Source organism: Pholcus phalangioides, unplaced genomic scaffold (genome assembly GCF_987345545.1).
Source record: "Pholcus phalangioides strain wild (caught in Gottingen) unplaced genomic scaffold, Ppha-v1.0 ptg000011l_1, whole genome shotgun sequence".
In the NCBI taxonomy this organism is placed as follows: domain Eukaryota; kingdom Metazoa; phylum Arthropoda; class Arachnida; order Araneae; family Pholcidae; genus Pholcus; species Pholcus phalangioides.
Window position 1 is genome coordinate 53,046,206 of NW_028301604.1, and position 17,562 is coordinate 53,063,767.

The following is a 17,562-nucleotide window of genomic DNA, read 5'->3' on the forward strand; positions in this document are numbered from 1 at the left end:
GCATCTTCAAAACGTTTCTTTCATCACTGATGACTTGGATTTTCAGAAAAGTTTCCCCCATGGTTCTTTGCAACTTTCGTTCCAGCACTATTTAGACTCCTTGGACCCATCTTCCATCATCATCGCCACGGATGCCTCTAAGAAAAACCATGTTGTCTGCGGTGCTTTCTGTCCCTTAACTAACGTCGTCAAGACATGGTTTATCAATTCTAGCTCTTCTGTGTTTACCGGGGAAGCTCTTGCAATCATTCTTGGCCTCCGATTTTTTATTCCTGGTTCTCGGCAACCCATTGTCATAATCTCAGACTCCAAATCTGTTATTTCTGCAGCACGAGCGTTCTCATTCCATTCTCCTACAGTCATTTTTCTTCTTTATTACCAGCTTGTTTTCACAAGCTCTCTTTCTAATCACATTTCTATTATCTGGGTCCCTGGTCACTCTGGCATTACTTTTAATGAGATTATTGATAGTCACGTTCGCACTGCGGCTTCTTCTCAGCGTGTAACCCCTTCCAGCCTCTACCCAGAAGATCTGATCTCAATTTTTAAATCCCGATATAAAAAATATTTCACTCAATCACTTAAAAATACACTTCCTGATTTCCGTCCATTTTATGATTGTTGCAAATTGTATTCATCCTTTTTTTCGTCCGGTAAATTTGAAAATATGTTTTACAAGCTCCTCTGTAACAGGGCTCCTCTTTTTGAGTATTTACATCGCATTAATAGGGCGGATAGTCCATTGTGTAGCCATTGTAACAATTTGGAAACTGCTTCTCATTTTCTTTTTTATTGCAGTCATTATGATTCTGTGCGTAATGCTACTTTCCGCAATCTTCATTTTCCGGTCTCTTGTTGGCGAGATTTTGCGTCGACTCCTCCTAATATTATTATTCCTCTCTTTGAACGTTTCGTCACTTGTAGTTCCCGTTTCGTCTAGGTGTTGGTGTTCAAGTTTCATCCTATCGATACTCACTATATATATATGTGTGTGTGTGTGTGTGTGTATATATATATATATGTGTATAAATTTTTCAGTATTACTATTCTTTGCTTTGTTTCAATACTTTTTTTGTTGTCATTATCTGTGCTATGATTCTTATGCTTTTGTTGTTGTCATCACCTGCGACATTCATGGTTTTTGTTGTCATTTAATTTTGACAATTATTTTTTTTTTAATTATTGACTGTTAATGTATAATTGATAGGCATCATTTCTTTTTTCTAATTTCCTAGATGTTTTTGTTATGATCTTGGCATCGCTATTCTCAATTTTTTTTTTTTTTTAATGATCAGGGGATGGTCATAGTAGCCGAGAGCCCTGTATAATTATTATTGTATTGTATTGTTGTACGGCTTTCGAGAGGGTTTAAACACTTACGGCAGCGGAATGTAGTGTATCGTCTGCGAAATCTCTTGCTCTATACGTACGTATCTATCGTTATATCACTCAACTATGATGAGGGAATTTGATGATGTGTTTTGTTATTATTCGAACAAGAAAAAAGAAATCTGCACTTGAGGAAATGATTTTTAAAAGAATGGTATGATAATATGTGTATCCTTGAAAAGTTTCAAACACAACTCTTAAAATTTAATAAAACTTCTTACCCAATACCTCTTTCTAAACACTATGACAAACCTGCACATACCCAATGGCTGTGGTATTTTGGCATTCGCTTTTGTAAAATATTTCTGCAATGCACAACTAATGATATATGTTAGTTAACTTTGCGTTAATAGATGATTGCTCAGATCACGTTTTTCAGTATGGGTATAGATTCCTCCTCAAGTTCCTTACTGTCATACATTATGTATGTTTTTTTGCACAAAACAGCATCTAAAATTTTCTAAGTAATACAGTATTTACCTTTTTCTAATAATCAAATATTATTGCTAGTATATTTATGTATATATATACACACTATTATCCCGTAAGGGGCAGAGCCTGGGTCGTGTCTGGTCTGACAGACAGTATATACTATTATGATATTATTATTACTGTCACTAATGATTTCATGTTAGGTGCAGATTTACCGTCAGAGACTGTTTTGAAATTTTTCACCCTTAGTAATTGCGGTTCTACTGTACTATAGAAAACAGATGAGGTGGCATGTGGACCCCTCCAATTGCTTTTAAAATATACATCCATCTTAATGAAACCCAAAAACTTTTCTTCAACCCCATTTCATCTGTAATCACAAAATTTGTTAATTGCGACAGTACCCAATTGTCTGGGGAAAATATCTTGTAAAAATTTTTTTTTGGACAAAATAAAGTGTTCCAGACTCAGCCACGAAGCTGGGCTGGAAGAGATCTCGGCGACGGGATAAGTCCAGTGGCGAAGTTTTTTCGTTCATTCATTCATTGTACTGTGGGAAAGTGTAACGAAGGTCTATATACCAGTGCTGGACAAATCCCAGCCGCCATGGCAACTATAAAATCAATATTGGCACCTCTAAAATTTTTATATACGTGATTGTTAAATTGGAGTCAATGTATGTGAAAATTTTCTGATTTCATATTAAACTGTCTTCCAACATGGGTGGGGGTCATCAGTTCCAGAAAAAAAAAATTTTAAAACACTTTTTTTACGAAAAAAATTGATACTTGGCTCCTACAAAATTTGGCTGACACGTAAATTTTTTTGATTTGTCGAGCTCTGCTGTATGCTCTTATAAAAGTTGACCTCCCCACTTCACAAAATTTAACCTGTAGGCCTATATAAGTCAATCCCTATAATTTTTAAAGAGATTTTTATATGCATCATTTCCTGTAAAAGTACAATGAATAAGGGTCATAAATCCTCACGTATTCACAAGTAAAAGCCACTCTGTCTATACAGAGGCGTATATATTACTTTCCAACTACAGGCTATTCAAAGTTTGTCACCCTTTTCGTATTTTTCACCACCATTTACTTGAATTTGCCAGCCCTTAAAACCTTGCTGCCCTGGGCTATAGCCCGCTCCCTCCTTTTAAATCAGGGCTTGACAAATGCCAGGTTGCCGTGGTGACTAAAAATTGACATTGACACCTGATTTTTTTTCATGTATGATAACTTAAAGTCTAAGGACAGTACAAAATTATTGAAAATTATGCCAACATGTCTGCTGGCATGGAAAGAGGTTCCCAAGTCCCAGACAAGTCAGAAAAGATGTTATTCTGAACTGATTTTGCCCGTAAAAAATGCTTGATGCCCATGAAATTTTGCTGGTGCCTAATTTTTTTTTCAGTTTGTGAAGCCCTTCCGCAAATACGCTACTGTGTCTATAATGAATTTTACCTTTGAAGAGCATGTTTGTATAAACAGAAGATGAATGCCCAAAACGCCTATAGATTAGTATTAGAATAGCTACACACATTTTGGATCTTTGTGAAGATCATACCTCAGTAGAAAATAAACTAAACTAAAGTACAATAAAAATTAAAAACATAAGGGAAGTTATTTATTCACATGTTGAAAGACAAAATCAAAATGATAGCTTCAGTTTCTCTACAACCTATACTATATATTTTTTTATTTTGATTATTTGATTCACTATTTCCTTTTCTACTGCGAAAGAAACTTCATAAAGTTCCAAAATGCATCTATAGTCCATTCACACTAGCACAGTGAGAAGAAAGGTTGATGGGTTTTCCCAGGGGCAGGTTTTCTGTGCTGTTTTTGATCAGCGTCACACCATCCACTCACCAGGAAAGCAGTATGACTGTTTTCCTACAGAGCACAATATGCCTCACACCAACGCTTTATGTTGGCTGACTGCTTCTGAAGAAGTCAAATGTCTAATGTGCCTCTCCGGGGAAATAATTTCAACCTCCATCCTCTTACCCATGCTAATAATACAATTTTTTTAATGAATTTGGGGGCAGTGAGGGCAGTTGCCGCCTCTGTACTGGCTATGGTCGGGGCCAACTTTGACATGAGAGTGGGTTGCAACTAAGATCAGTCAGTGAATATGTTTTGTTTAAATGTTTATTTCCTGGACACAGAACACCCTCACTTTCCCATCAGCGCCTGATCTATGTTTAACAAGTCATGGCTCCCACAAGTGTGGGACCAGTGGTGTCAGAGCCAGGGGTGCAGTCCAGCACCCACAGTATTTTGCACAGAATTGAGCACTCCCTGTAGTTAATTCAGAACTTAAAATCTCCTCTATGAAGACCAAGTCGAGCACCCACAGGTCTGAAACACTTCTGATGCGTCTAAGTGGAACTGACAGGGCAATAACCGTAATGTTTTTCCATGCTATAAATTTACTATAGAAGGACCCTCTGTGAAAAGTCTGGCTTGGAGACCCGCCTAGTGTTTCTGATCCAGTGACAGATTTATGTAATTTTGTGGATGGGGTGGTTGGTTGGGAGATGCATTAAACTAGGGGGAGCCTGAGTGTATTAGATTCCCCCCAGAGAATGTTTAATTCTTTTTTGCTCTCAGGAATGGGGTCTTCCCCTCTCTTTTAATCCATCAATGCCAGGGTCATAGCAGGGTAGACTTTTTTCTTGGGCCCTTACTAAAAGGGTTATTATTATTTATTTATACAATAATGTTGGCTGAGGCCTATACATGAGAATGCAGTTAATGGTGACAGAAAAAATGCTGTATATTTTTTGAAAATATAAAGGGCTTGAGTTCCCCTCCTTTTACAGTGGAGGGGAGCAAGTTTCATTCAGCTATAGTATGTGGAAAGAAGTTAAATTTAAAGCAATCGGTGGAAACAGAGATAGGGTTTATCTTAAGTGGATGGTCAAGTCTGCTAGAGATATGTGTTGGCTTGGAGATAACAGTGGAGGGGTCGAAATTTAAATGTCCATGGAGAATTTTAAAAAGCATAGTTAATCTAGAAAAAGGACAGTGAGTACTTAGAGGGAGAAGATTTAGTTTGCATTTTAGTTTGGCAAAAAAACAGACATAAAGGAGGACCAAGATCATAGATAAAGCAGGTGGATTTATTTTGTATTGATTCCAGTTTATCGGCATTGCTAACAGTATAGGAGTCCCAGAGGCATAGGAGAGAATTGGAAAATATAGGTTTGATAACAGAAGAGTCTTTTATATTGCAATTAGAGTGTTTAAGGTTGCAGTGAAGGGAGAAGAGTTTATTGAAATGGCAATTATGCAAAGTAAGTGTACATTTTTGTGGGGCCCTATTTGCATGGCTTGGGACTCCTAGGGTAGTGCTCCAGTTGCGCTAGCCTAGTTACGACATGATCTAGGATGTGAACAGTGCCGTCGTCTTAATGCATGGCCGAAGCCTCAAGCGAAGAAGGGTCCTCACGAAAATGAGATTTATGAAGAAAATGATGAAATAATTTCTTCCAATTTAACTTTTTCAAATTAATTCATACCTGATGAACACTAAATATTTGAAAGGTATATTCACTAACTTCCCCCCCCCCCCTCCCATCAAGAGAAATTTCTAATTCCTGGTTTATAGATTTTCTGAGCATAGCTACTTCTCATTGATTTAACACTGCATACATGAGTTAGATAAAACATTTACCAAAAATAAAATTCCAGAAAAATAAAAAGTAAATATCTTGATACTAAGTAATATCTGTGGCTTCTGCTAAAAAAAATTACAAAATTCCTTGGACAAAAACAGTGCAAAAAATTAATAAAAAACAGTTATTTCACGAAATGCAAGATGGTTATGTGAGAAATCAGTTGTCACTTTTTGCTTTTCAATAGAGTAGCTGGAAAATTGATTATCTGACTCCACCAACTAGAGATGTGAGGCGAATATTCCCAGAGAACGAGAATATTCTCGTTCTCTGGGAATATTCGCCTCACATCTTGGATGTAAAAATTGGAGAATAATCAAGAATATTAATTTTTCTTTTAAATAATTTAATTTTTGTTTTACTAATTTTGTTTGTATTATGAACTATGAATCAGTTTTCATTGCCTGAAACATTTGCAACAAAACAATTTTTAGTATAATCATTCTTCCCCCCCCCAATACCACCTTTTAGTTTGAGAATATTCTCCTGGTCATGATCAGAGGTTTTAAAAGTTTGGTTATGAAAATTTTAGAAACCTTTAGATTAAAACCCTAAAAAGTTATTTAAAATTGGATAAATTTTCAGAAATTAAGTCAAAGCAAAGCGTAAAACTTGAAGTTGATTGACATATGAAGTTATTCTTATAGAATCACCTTCATTCTAAGAAGATACAGAACTGTTGCTTTCTTCAATGTATATAAACTTAAATTCTGTATCACACATTTCTTTGTAATTTGTGCAATTCAGCTATGTTGGTTTCATTTTCTTGCTTTTAAACTTCAATGTTCCCGTCTCCTTGAGTGGGACAGAGAATATTCTCAACGATATTCTTGAGGGACTACTATTATAAATAACTGAAGAAAATCCTCACCGAGGAGAATATTCTGTGGAAGGACTATTATAAATAACTTTTATTATTTTCAAGAAGAATATTCCCTAGTAATTTATAAAAATAGTCCTTCCAAGAATATTTTCAAAGATATTATATATATTTATATTATAAATAACAGGAGAATAATAAGAATATTCTCATCAAGAATAATAAGAATATTCTCATCAAGAATAATAAGAATATTCTCATCAAGAATAATAAGAATATTCTCATCAAGAATAATAAGAATATTCTCATTTAGAATAATAAGAATATTCTCATCAAGAATAATAAGAATATTCTCATTTAGAATAATAAGAATATTCTCATCAAGAATAATAAGAATATTCTCATCAAGAATAATAAGAATATTCTCAAGTTATAATAGTAGTCCTTCCAGAGAATATTCTTGAATATTTTTCTCGTTGAGAATATACCTCAAGAATATTCTCCTAAAGATTATTCTCAAGAATTTTACATCTCTACCACCAACAACAGAGCTATCTATAAATAGGTCATTCTTTCCTCCTTGCTTGTTGAAAGAAAGCGATGTTGGCATTTATGCATGTGTACTCGCTCGCAAAATTGGTTCTACCATGTCTGCTGATGTCTACATTGGATATAAAGAATCGCACATGTGTATTCACTAAATCAACATTGGCAATTTCAACTCAATCCAACATCTGATTTCCTGATACATCACACCCATAGCAGAATATGCCAAAATATGTGACATACGTCCCAGAACAATCAGTGCTACTGCAGAACAATCTGGAAGAATTTTAAGAAAAATGTAGTGAAGAAACAGTGTTATGGGAATTTATACTGTCAGAACATTTCTGGTCAGTCGAGGGTTCATTGCAGAACAGTGCAAAACATTCTGCTTTGAGGCATCACACATGCATGTCCGCTAAACTGCCATTGCCAATTTCAACTCGATGTAAGGATCTAAGGTCTGGAGCATAGGCGGAGATAGACTTGGAAGTCTGGGGGGGGGGCACGATGATGATGATGTCAATTCATATATAAACTGAAGAACCAAAAAAATTGGTACAGGCATGCGTATGCAAGTAAAGAGATATGGAACCAATCAGAGTACGGTGCTGCGGTCGGCAGCGGCTATATAACACAACAAGTGCCTGGCATAGTTGTTGGATCGGTTACTGCTGCTACAATGGCAGGTTATCGAGATTTAAGTGAGTTTGAACATGGTGTTATAGTCTGCGCACGAGAGATGGGACATAGCATCTCCGAGGTAGCGAAGAAATTTGGATTTTCACGTACGACCATTTCACGAGTGTATCGTGAATATCGGGAATCCAGTAAAAAATTAAATCTACGACATTGCTGCGGCTGGAAAAAGATCATGCAAGAATGGGACTGACGAGAATCATTTAACGTGACAGACGTGCAACCCTTCCGCAAATTGCTGCAGATTTCAATGCTGGGCCATCAACAAGTGTCAGCGTGCGAACCATTCAACGAAACATCATCGATATGGGCTTTCGGAGCCGAAGGCCTACTCGTGTATCCTTGATGACTGCACGACACAAAGCTTTACGCCTCGCCTGGGCCAGACAACACCGACATTGGACTGTTGAGGACTGGAAACACGTTGCCTGGTCTGTCGAGTCTCGGTTCCAATTGCTTCGAGCTGATGGACGTGTACTGGTATGGAGACAACCTCATGAATCCATGGACCCTACATGTCAACAGGGGACTGTTAAAGCTGGTGGAGGCTCTGTGATGGTATGGGGCGTGTGCAGTTGGTGTGATATGAGACCCCTGATACGTCTAGATACGACTCTGACAGGTACGTAAGCATCCTGTCTGATCACCTGCACCCATTCATGTCCATTGTGCATTCCGACGGACTTGGACAATTTCAGCAGGACAATGCGACACCCCACACATCCAGAATCGCTACAAAGTGGCTCCAGGAACACTCTTCTGACTTTAGACACTTCCGCTGGTCACCTAAATCCTCAGACATGAACATTATTGAACATATCTGGGATGCCTTGCAACGTGCTGTTGAGAAGAGATCTCCACCCCCCCTCTTACTCCTATGGATTTATGGACAGCCCTGCAGGATTCACGGTGTCAATTACCTCCAGCACTACTTCAGACATTAGCCAAGTCCATACCACGTCGTGTTGCGGCACTTCTGCGGGCTCGCGGGGGCCCTACACGATATTTGGCAGGTTTACAAGTTTTTTTTGGCTCTTCAGTGATAAACTATACGTATATACATAACTTTATATAAGTATATACATTAGATCAGTCGACTCCATCTTTGACGCTGGGGGGGGGGGGGCATTGCCCTTGAGCCCAGCTTTTTTGCTTGATAAATGTTTCTAAATGCAATATATTGTTTGGTTTTGGAATTCGGAAAGCGTGAATGTCTAATCACTAGCAAAAAGTATTCTGAATCAGCCAGTCTGGTAATATACTATACACCAGTTTGTAGTAAGTTATAGGGGGGAAAAAAGTCAATCTGACAAGTTATTTCTGACTGACAGATGGGGGAAGAAACTGAAAAATTTGTCAGAAATGAATATAGAAACAGATTCAGAGATTATAGTCAAATGCATGAATGCAATCAAAGAGGAAGGGGCAAAAACAAACAGCTCCTTTATTGCCACTTTTTTGAAATATGATTGTGTTCAGTTTAAATTACATGCTTCAATCACACGTTTCATCATTTACTTTTAATATTGATGTCATTTTTTTCTCAATAAGATACTTATTAATTTTTTATTTTTCATATTTTTTAGATATACAAAGAACATAGCAAGAAATCTAAGCCTACTTGAAAAGTATACTTTCAACTTCTTACTTACATTGATATGTATTATTTTTATACTGTATGATGTGTTAGTCTCTCAAAAATAGGTTCTCTTATTGAATACTGGATCCCAGAAGTTCAGTCGAAATGCTATGAATGTCTTTTTTGTCTATTTTTAAACTTTTTTTTTTTTTTTTTTGCAAAATTTTTTTTCCTGGTCGTAAATGCCTACTTCATCATTGTTTTATGGTTATTCAGGAATTCTAGAGACTATATTCTGTATAACTTTGATATTGTAAGTATTAAGAAATTCAAACTACAAATGCTAATACAAAGGCCACAACAAACTGCTGAATGGGATGTCTGAAAAAGAAATTGCCATATGTGGGGTGGTCCTTGGACCATTGATACTATATCACCTTTCAAACCTATCTCAATGTTCCTTTGACTTACGTACAATGCACGTTGTGCAATTAAATTACTGAGATTACTGAGTTGGGATCTCCATTGATTTGAAGAGCAACCCACAACACTATAATGACCCAGGCCGTTAAACATTAACTGAAATAATTACTAGAAATAACTGAACTTCAAAAATGTCAAAACATTTATAAAATATTTAAAAATGTCAAAACATTTAACATTTATGAAATATTTAATCACAAGTACAGACTTAAGGTACCATATTATAGACTTAGCAACATATCTAAGTTAATACACGATGTGAGGGACTATATCAGTTAAAAACATGACATTAGTTTGGCATGACTTACCCCATTCCATGGTACAGTGGTGGGAACTTTGCTCCGGTTGTGCCACAATGCCCCAAAATTAACATCCTGCGCCATCCTGCTCCTATAGTGTATTTTCACATTTTTCTGCACTACATAGCTAATTTTGCCTCCGGAATTTCGGAAAAGGATGCCAAAAACTTTTGTTGCGGCAAAACCATTTTTTTCTGAGTGTGTTTTGTTCTTAGAGAGATGTGCACTCCTATATCTCCTCTAAGGTTTTATTCCTCTGTAGACTTCCCCAGACTTCCAAGTCTATCTCCGCCTATGCTCTGTGCTTCAGCATCACTTTCCCTCCTCCCATCTTCCATAGTCGTGCTATGTCGTGACCTTGAAAAATAGAGATCTCTATTGAAAAGTAGTTTGATTATTGCAAAGTACAGTACTGTATTGGGGTAAAAAAAACTTGCAGGCTAACCACACATGTGTTCTCTTCACGCTTTGCAAGCACTACAAAAATATTTTTTCATTCGAACAAAAATTTTCAATGCAAAAGTATTAAATTTTTATTTATCCTTCACAACTCCACCCAAAGACAGGTTTTTTTAATGTGCTATAGACATGGAACCGTTAATCCGTCCGGTCTCTCCTTGAAAGAGCTGCTGAAAATTCAAAAATTTACAAAATTCAAGGTCACTGATTTTTTACCCGAATGGATTTTCCTGGCAAGTTGCAGCACTCGACTTTGTCCCCCCAGCAATCAGATTGGGATAGCCACAGCTTTTCATCAAGCTTGATAATATCTGTGATCGTACAGCTGAAGATGGTTTACAATGATCTTTCAACTTTAAAGTGCAAATGTGAGTCAGTTTTCATTTTAAAAAAAGTCGCCACTGCAAGCAGCACAAAAATTCATTGCATCAAATCCCAGTGTTTCGTGGAAAAAGTTTTCATTCCATGAGTAAATGCCTAAAATTAAAGGATGCAGAAGCGATTTATTAAAAAAAATGGGTTTCCAAAAACCTTAAAGATTTCATGACAGATGGCATATAATATATTGCAGGCTATGTGAAAAAAATATTGCTTGCAAAAAGAAATTCCAAGTTGACCATCACGTGAAAACGAGTGGTGATACTGCTAGGAAAGGAAAGTGAACAACATTCTATGCAGACACTGTTGACTACTGTTTCAAGTTCGCACTGTGAAAGAAAAAATGAATTTTCAATGGATTTATGCAATGCTCTGGTAGAAAGCAACATTCCTTTCTACAAACTAAACAATATAAATTTTAGAAATTTCCTAAAAAAGTACTGTAAAAATCAGCAGGACGAATCAACAATTCAGAAAAACTATTTGGAGATTGATATGATCAAGTGGTCCAAAAAATTCACACTGATTTGGAAAACAGCCATGTGTGGATGAAACCACTGATGCTTGTGGTCGTTATGTGGCACATTTGATATGTGGAAAAATGGATTTGAAAGGGCTATCTCAACCACATTTGCTCGCATGCAAGGCTCTTGAAAAAAATGGATCATTCTGGAATTGCTAGATTCATGAATGATTCTTTGCACATTTTATATGGCCGGGAAGCGATTCCAACTGCAAAAATGTCCTTGCTTTTATCAGTGATGCTGTCCCTTACATTGTGAAAGCTGGAAAAGCACTCAAAGTGTTTTACCTTAACCTTATACACGTGACTTGCTTAGCTCATGGGTTGCATCGCATTGCAGAAAAAGTTAGAGAGCTGAAATGTGTCAGTGAATGAAGTTATTTCATCAGTGAAAAAATATGTGTGTGAAAGCCCCATTGCACTTAAAAGTGTACAAAGAAACATGTCCAAGCATCCCCCTGCCACCCGAGCCTGTTTTGACCAGATGGGGAACGTGGGTGGAAGCAGCATTATTTTATTCTGAAAATTTTGATAATCTGAAAAGTGAGGTTGAGTCTTTTGATAACGATTTGTCTGCCATAATTGCTGTGAAAGTGGTTTTTCCCAGCGAAATGCTGAGAAGAGATTTGTGTCTCATTGAAACATTTGTTTTGGTTGCAGAGTAGCATAACCCAAATTAGAAACCCAGGGTCTTTCACCAAACAAAGCCATATAGGTTGTAAGGGAAGCTCAAAAACACATTTTAGACATTCCTGATTCTGTGGGGGAGACCATAAAAGAAAAATTGGGGATGGTGTTTGAGAAAAATTTTGATTTTTTCAGACATTACAGACAATTAACAGTTATTTGAATGGCAAAGATGTCCAATTACCATCTGAAATTCAAGAATCGAAAGCCAAATTTTATAAATATTGTCCCGTATGCTCTGTGGACATAGAAAGGACATTTTCTGCGTATAAGATTCTACTGCAGGATAAGAGACAGCATGACTATGCAAAATATTGAAAAGCATATCGTTATATATTGCAACAGGAATTATGCTTCTTGACGAAGTAAGTTAATATTTTTCTGTAAGAACATTTTTAATTATTTCTTAATGATATGCAATGCATTACACGGTGAGTTTTCCGAAAACTAAATGTTTTTTTGCGGAATCAGCATATTTCTACATTTTTTTTTATTTTTTAAGTATGTTTTTTTTTTATTGCATTGTCATTCTTTTAATGCTGCCAATTTGAATGCATATTTTTGTATTTTCATTATCATATTTTGGTTTTTTAGTGCATATTTTCTCTATTTTTAATGTATATTTCAACGTTTTTTAAGGTATATTTGCATATTTTTAGTGCATATTTTGCTCCTTTTTTTTTTAGTGCATATAATCCAGGTTCTAATCATCAGTTTCTCATTTGGAACATAAATGGTAGCTCCTCCTGAGCACGTAACTCTGCCTAATTTACCAAATAACATTTGAAGTTTTATGATTTCAAAACCATGCTCATTCACTCCTTGTCAACAGGGGCAACTCAAAAGCCATCCTCTACACGGGGTAGACACCACTCTATGAGTGGCGCCAAGTTTGGGGTGAATAAGGAAAGTAATTGTCAAAAAGTGATAAAAAAAATTGTCTCTAAAGTTCTAAAACTATTTACAATATAATTAGAGATAGGAAAAATATTCCGCTGTTATTTGGTATTTGCCTATTCAGCCCTTTTGCCAAATATTCGGTTCGGCTGAATAATATTTAGGTATTCACCAAATGTCTGTGTAATTCTAAGCACAATAAACAAATTTTAAAAAATTATATTAATTGGAATTTTTTTGCATATATTAAAAATTCACTGATAATATTTTATTGTGTGGTGTATATCCCTTTCTGTGAAAGGGGTTATGCCCGGGTGAATTTCTTAGATAAGTGAAATGTGAAACTGCAAATAGAATCCTACTGCAATTACACAAGTTCACTAACTGAAGAATTTATCTAGACAAGAAACATATTTAGCTAATGAAAAGCACAAGGGGTAAAGAACATCTAAAGAGGAAAAAGAAGAAAAGTCGTAAATTTTATGATGTATAACTAGTTCACAGTAAATAATGGTTGACATTTTCTTGATTAGATTTAAAATTGTGACAACTGTCAAAAATAAATTGGTTTTGTAAGTAATATTAAATACAATATTTCATCGTTTTTGATTGCAATCATCATGGCAATAAAAATCTTTCAGTTACCACTTTTTTATTATTTAAATAAAATACATAATTAAAATTCATTATCAATCACTTGAAATAACCAACAGTTTTATTTACAATTAAAAACAAAAATTTTGTTTATAATTATGAATTTTAAGAAGATTGATATTTGGCTGCCGAATATTCTGTATTCAGCTAAATCAGTATTCGTCACATCTCTAAATGTAATGATTTTGTAATATAATTCAAACAAAGTAAAATGTAGGCTATATTGATATATTGAGAGTGGGTGAAAATCTGCAGCATTTCTAGGACTTTTTTAAGGTGCGGCTTGACATCTACACATTTCCCAGTAGTGGTTGGTTAAATACAACTTTCTGTGGTTTTTAAATTTCAAGTCCGCTGTTCCTTTGAAAAAAAATGTTTTGCCATGGAAATCAGCTGAACTACTGTATAACACAAACATACACCTAGTTATATACCCGGGGTGTGATGTGATAGGCCTCCTCGTGGTGCACCCTGGGTAACGCTAAATCTATCACACGTCATTGTCTTCGCATATTTGTGCTCATATCATTCACATTTCAATAGCCCAGATTACATGTTAATTTCCATACACCTTACAATACTTGTCTTGCGTCTGTCTGTCCTGTACATGTCCTTGTCTTTTGTGTCCAACCCCTCATTGTGGGCCCGACCCCGGATGAGGCATTGCTTCTAGCGTATGCCCCATCCGGGACGATGTCTACCTGCATGTTTGCCGTGCATGGAGACCCGTAAGGCTGGAGATGGAGATCCTGGTTAGCCTGATGCGCTACCTTTGGCCTCGGATTCAGCCGAAATGGGAGGCCTGGATTAGCCCCGTCTGGGTCAATTGGCTGAAGGGGTTACACTACTGGGCAGGTAGAGGGACCGGCCTGCCGCACGTTGTTGAGGTTTGTTGGTGCTGCTTCACGACGATCTTGGATCTTGAACGCGTCTGCTCGCCTGTTTCGGTGGTGTATAGTTCCTACCTAACCTGACGTTGCTACTAACCTTCACCGGTTACGTGTGCGTGTCCCCTCGTAAGGCTCCATGGTGGGCATGGTCGGTAGGGGCCGAACAAACTATCTCCAAAATGGGGAAAAATTCAAATGCACCAAAACGTCAAAGAACTGTCATGAGTGAAACAATTGTTACTGAACCGGATCCTATCATTTCATTTTTCTTCTTGCATTCTTCAGATACTGATAAACCTCTGGCAAAAGTGTCACCATTCGTAATAGACAAAGCTCTCTATGGCGTAATAGGCACATTAAAATCAGTAAAGGCTCTTCGTTCAGGAGACCTTCTCATTGAAACTAACACACCTAAACAATCTGAACTCGTTCAAAAGCTCACATCTCTTGCAAATATGCCCATAACAGTCAAAATCCATCCCACGTTGAATTATTCACGTGGTGTGATTTCAGATACTAACTTGATTAACATGGATGAAGAACTACTAACAGAGGAGCTGGCGTCTCAAGGCGTAACATCTGCCAAGCATATCATGAGCCGCAAAGATGGCAATCCAGCTCCATCACGTAACATAATCCTGACATTTTCATCACCAACATTGCCGAAAGATATCAAGATTGGCTATTACAGCCTCAAAATCCGGCCATACATACCTAACCCAGTAAGATGCTTCAACTGCCAGAAATTCGGTCACTCACGAATGGCGTGCCGAAGTCAACCCACCTACGCAAAATGCGGTGAGAACGACCACATTTCGGACAACTGCACTAATTCACCATTCAAGTGCGTCAATTGCGGTGGCAATCACCCCGCATTTGACAGAAAATGTCCAAAGTGGAACGAAGAAAAAGAGATCCAGAAGATTAAGGTCCTTAATAACATCTCGTATATCGAAGCACGTCATCGCATAACATCTAAACCAAGCTCCAATAGTTGGTAAATCATACGCCAATACGACTTCACAATCACCGACTAGTAACAAGACTAACAGTGTAACAAAAGTTTCTATTACAACTCAGACCGAACCGATTGCTAACACATCTACTCAAACTTCATCCAATCAACCATGCAATAGTTGTGGCTGCTGTTGCTCCGCTAGATTCCGGAGGGAGTCCACTACCTCCGAAGAAGAAGCGGGAAAAGCAACAGTGAACACATTCAAAATATCTACTGGTACAAAACCGAAAATTAGTTCTGGAAATAAAACAAAAAAGAAACCTTTCAAGACGGGGTATTCCAAAAAAGCCATACAGAGAGCTTTGAAACATCCCACCGTTAAAAATGTGTCACTTATCGATGACACATCGATTGGTGACATGGATCTTGACAATCCTACAGAATCCGGTACAACTCGCCGTAAACTATACCGGAATAAATTCGAAGACCTTAAACCGTCTACTTCTATTTAGTTTATGGCCAACATAATTCAATGGAACATTCGTGCTCCAATTATTAAGATCTCAAGGATTTGATCAATTGTTATCATCCTGTTCGTGTGGCACTCCAGGAAACTTTTACGAAGCCCTCGGAGACATGGAACATCAGGCGACATTCCCTGTTCCGTATTGATTACGATGACGGGAGTAGAGCCTGCCGCGGTGTTGCTCTGCTGGTTCCACATCACGTGTCGTCGTGCGTTCTAACGCTGCGCACGAACCTGCAAGCCATCGCTGTGGAAATCTCTACAGCCTAAGAGTTACCATCTGTTCCATTTATTTGCCACCAAATGACACCATCTTACAGAGAGATCTAGAAGATCTGATTGATCAATTACCTCCACCATTTTTTCTTCTTGGAGACTTCAATGCTCATAACATGATATGGGGTTCTAACAGCTACACCCCTCGTGGGGAAATGGTTGAACGGCTGTTAGACGACATGGACCTCACCATCATGAATGATGGCAGTTTCACTCATTTCCATGCCCCAAACAATAGTTTCACTGCAATAGATTTATTGTTATGTTCACCTACACTCTTGCCCAATTGGTCCTTGTCGGTTAATCCGGACCTCCATGGGAGCAATCATTTCCCTCTGAGGGACCTCCTCGGTGGAAGCTTGTGGCCGCCCGATGGGCAGACTTCACGATCAAGGCAGAAATCACGGAGGATATGGTCTCGCAACCCGACGTCGACCACTGTGTCGACCTTGTGACCAGTTGCATGATCTCTGCAGCAAATGAAACAATTCCGAAAATCTCCTCGAAACTTCCGAAATTTCCTAAACCTTGGTGGAACCATGAATGTAATCTCACTATTAAAGCACAAAAGAAAGCATGGAGTAGGTTCCGGCTGTACCCTACCCATGATAATAAGTTGGCATTTTTAAAAGCGAAGGCGATAGCGAGAAGAACCAGGCGCCAGGCTCAACGTAAGTCCTGGCAAAAGTTTACAATGGGAATCAATTCATCAACTTCATCCAAAATTATTTGGGACCGGATCCGAAAAATCAATGGTCATTATCAGTCTCATCCTCTCACCATTTTGAATACCAATGGCACTATCATTAGCAATGTGAGGGATATTGCGGACACCATCGCCGCCCATTTCGCTGCTGTTTCCAGTGATGCAAACTATCCCCCATCGTTTCATCCCATTAAATCATCAGCCGAACGTACATCGTACACCTTCCGGGCTTTTACACCGGAGGGGTACAATTCATTGTTCACCCTTCATGAACTGACGACTGCCTTGCAGCAAAGTCCTGACTCAGCTGTAGGGCCCGATGCTATTCATTATTCCATGATTCGGCATCTCTCACCAGAATCACTGTCACATTTACTCATTTTATTTAATCGGATCTGGGTCAGTCATTCATTTCCTGACACCTGGCAAGCAGTCATAGTTCTTGCATTCCCGAAGCCTGGCAAAAATCCTCAACAACTGAACAGTTACAGACCTATTGCTTTGACCAGTTGTCTATGTAAGCTCATGGAACGTATGGTCAACTATCGCCTTATGCACTACCTTGAGGTTAACAATATTTTATCGAAACATCAAAGCGGCTTTAGACGGTTCAGGTCTAGAACATGCAATCTGTTATGCCTTGAGACATCAATAAGACAAGCATTTGTGAAGAGGGAGCATA

At 37.7% G+C, this 17,562-nt stretch overlaps 1 protein-coding gene across 2 annotated transcripts in view; it reads left to right on the forward strand.

The window, feature by feature from the left end:
- The first annotated feature begins 1,350 nt into the window (after positions 1-1,350).
- Positions 1,351-17,562, forward strand: part of Mgat2 (alpha-1,6-mannosyl-glycoprotein 2-beta-N-acetylglucosaminyltransferase) — a 114,879-nt gene continuing 98,667 nt past the window's right edge. The window contains exons 1-2 of one of the 2 annotated variants that reach the window (XM_089239672.1): positions 1,351-1,426; positions 9,152-9,193. The gene's annotated coding sequence lies outside the window, so the exon portion shown is untranslated. Of the gene's footprint in view, positions 1,544-9,151; positions 9,194-17,562 lie in introns of both variants that reach the window. The other variant, XM_089239671.1, reaches the window with a different exon arrangement.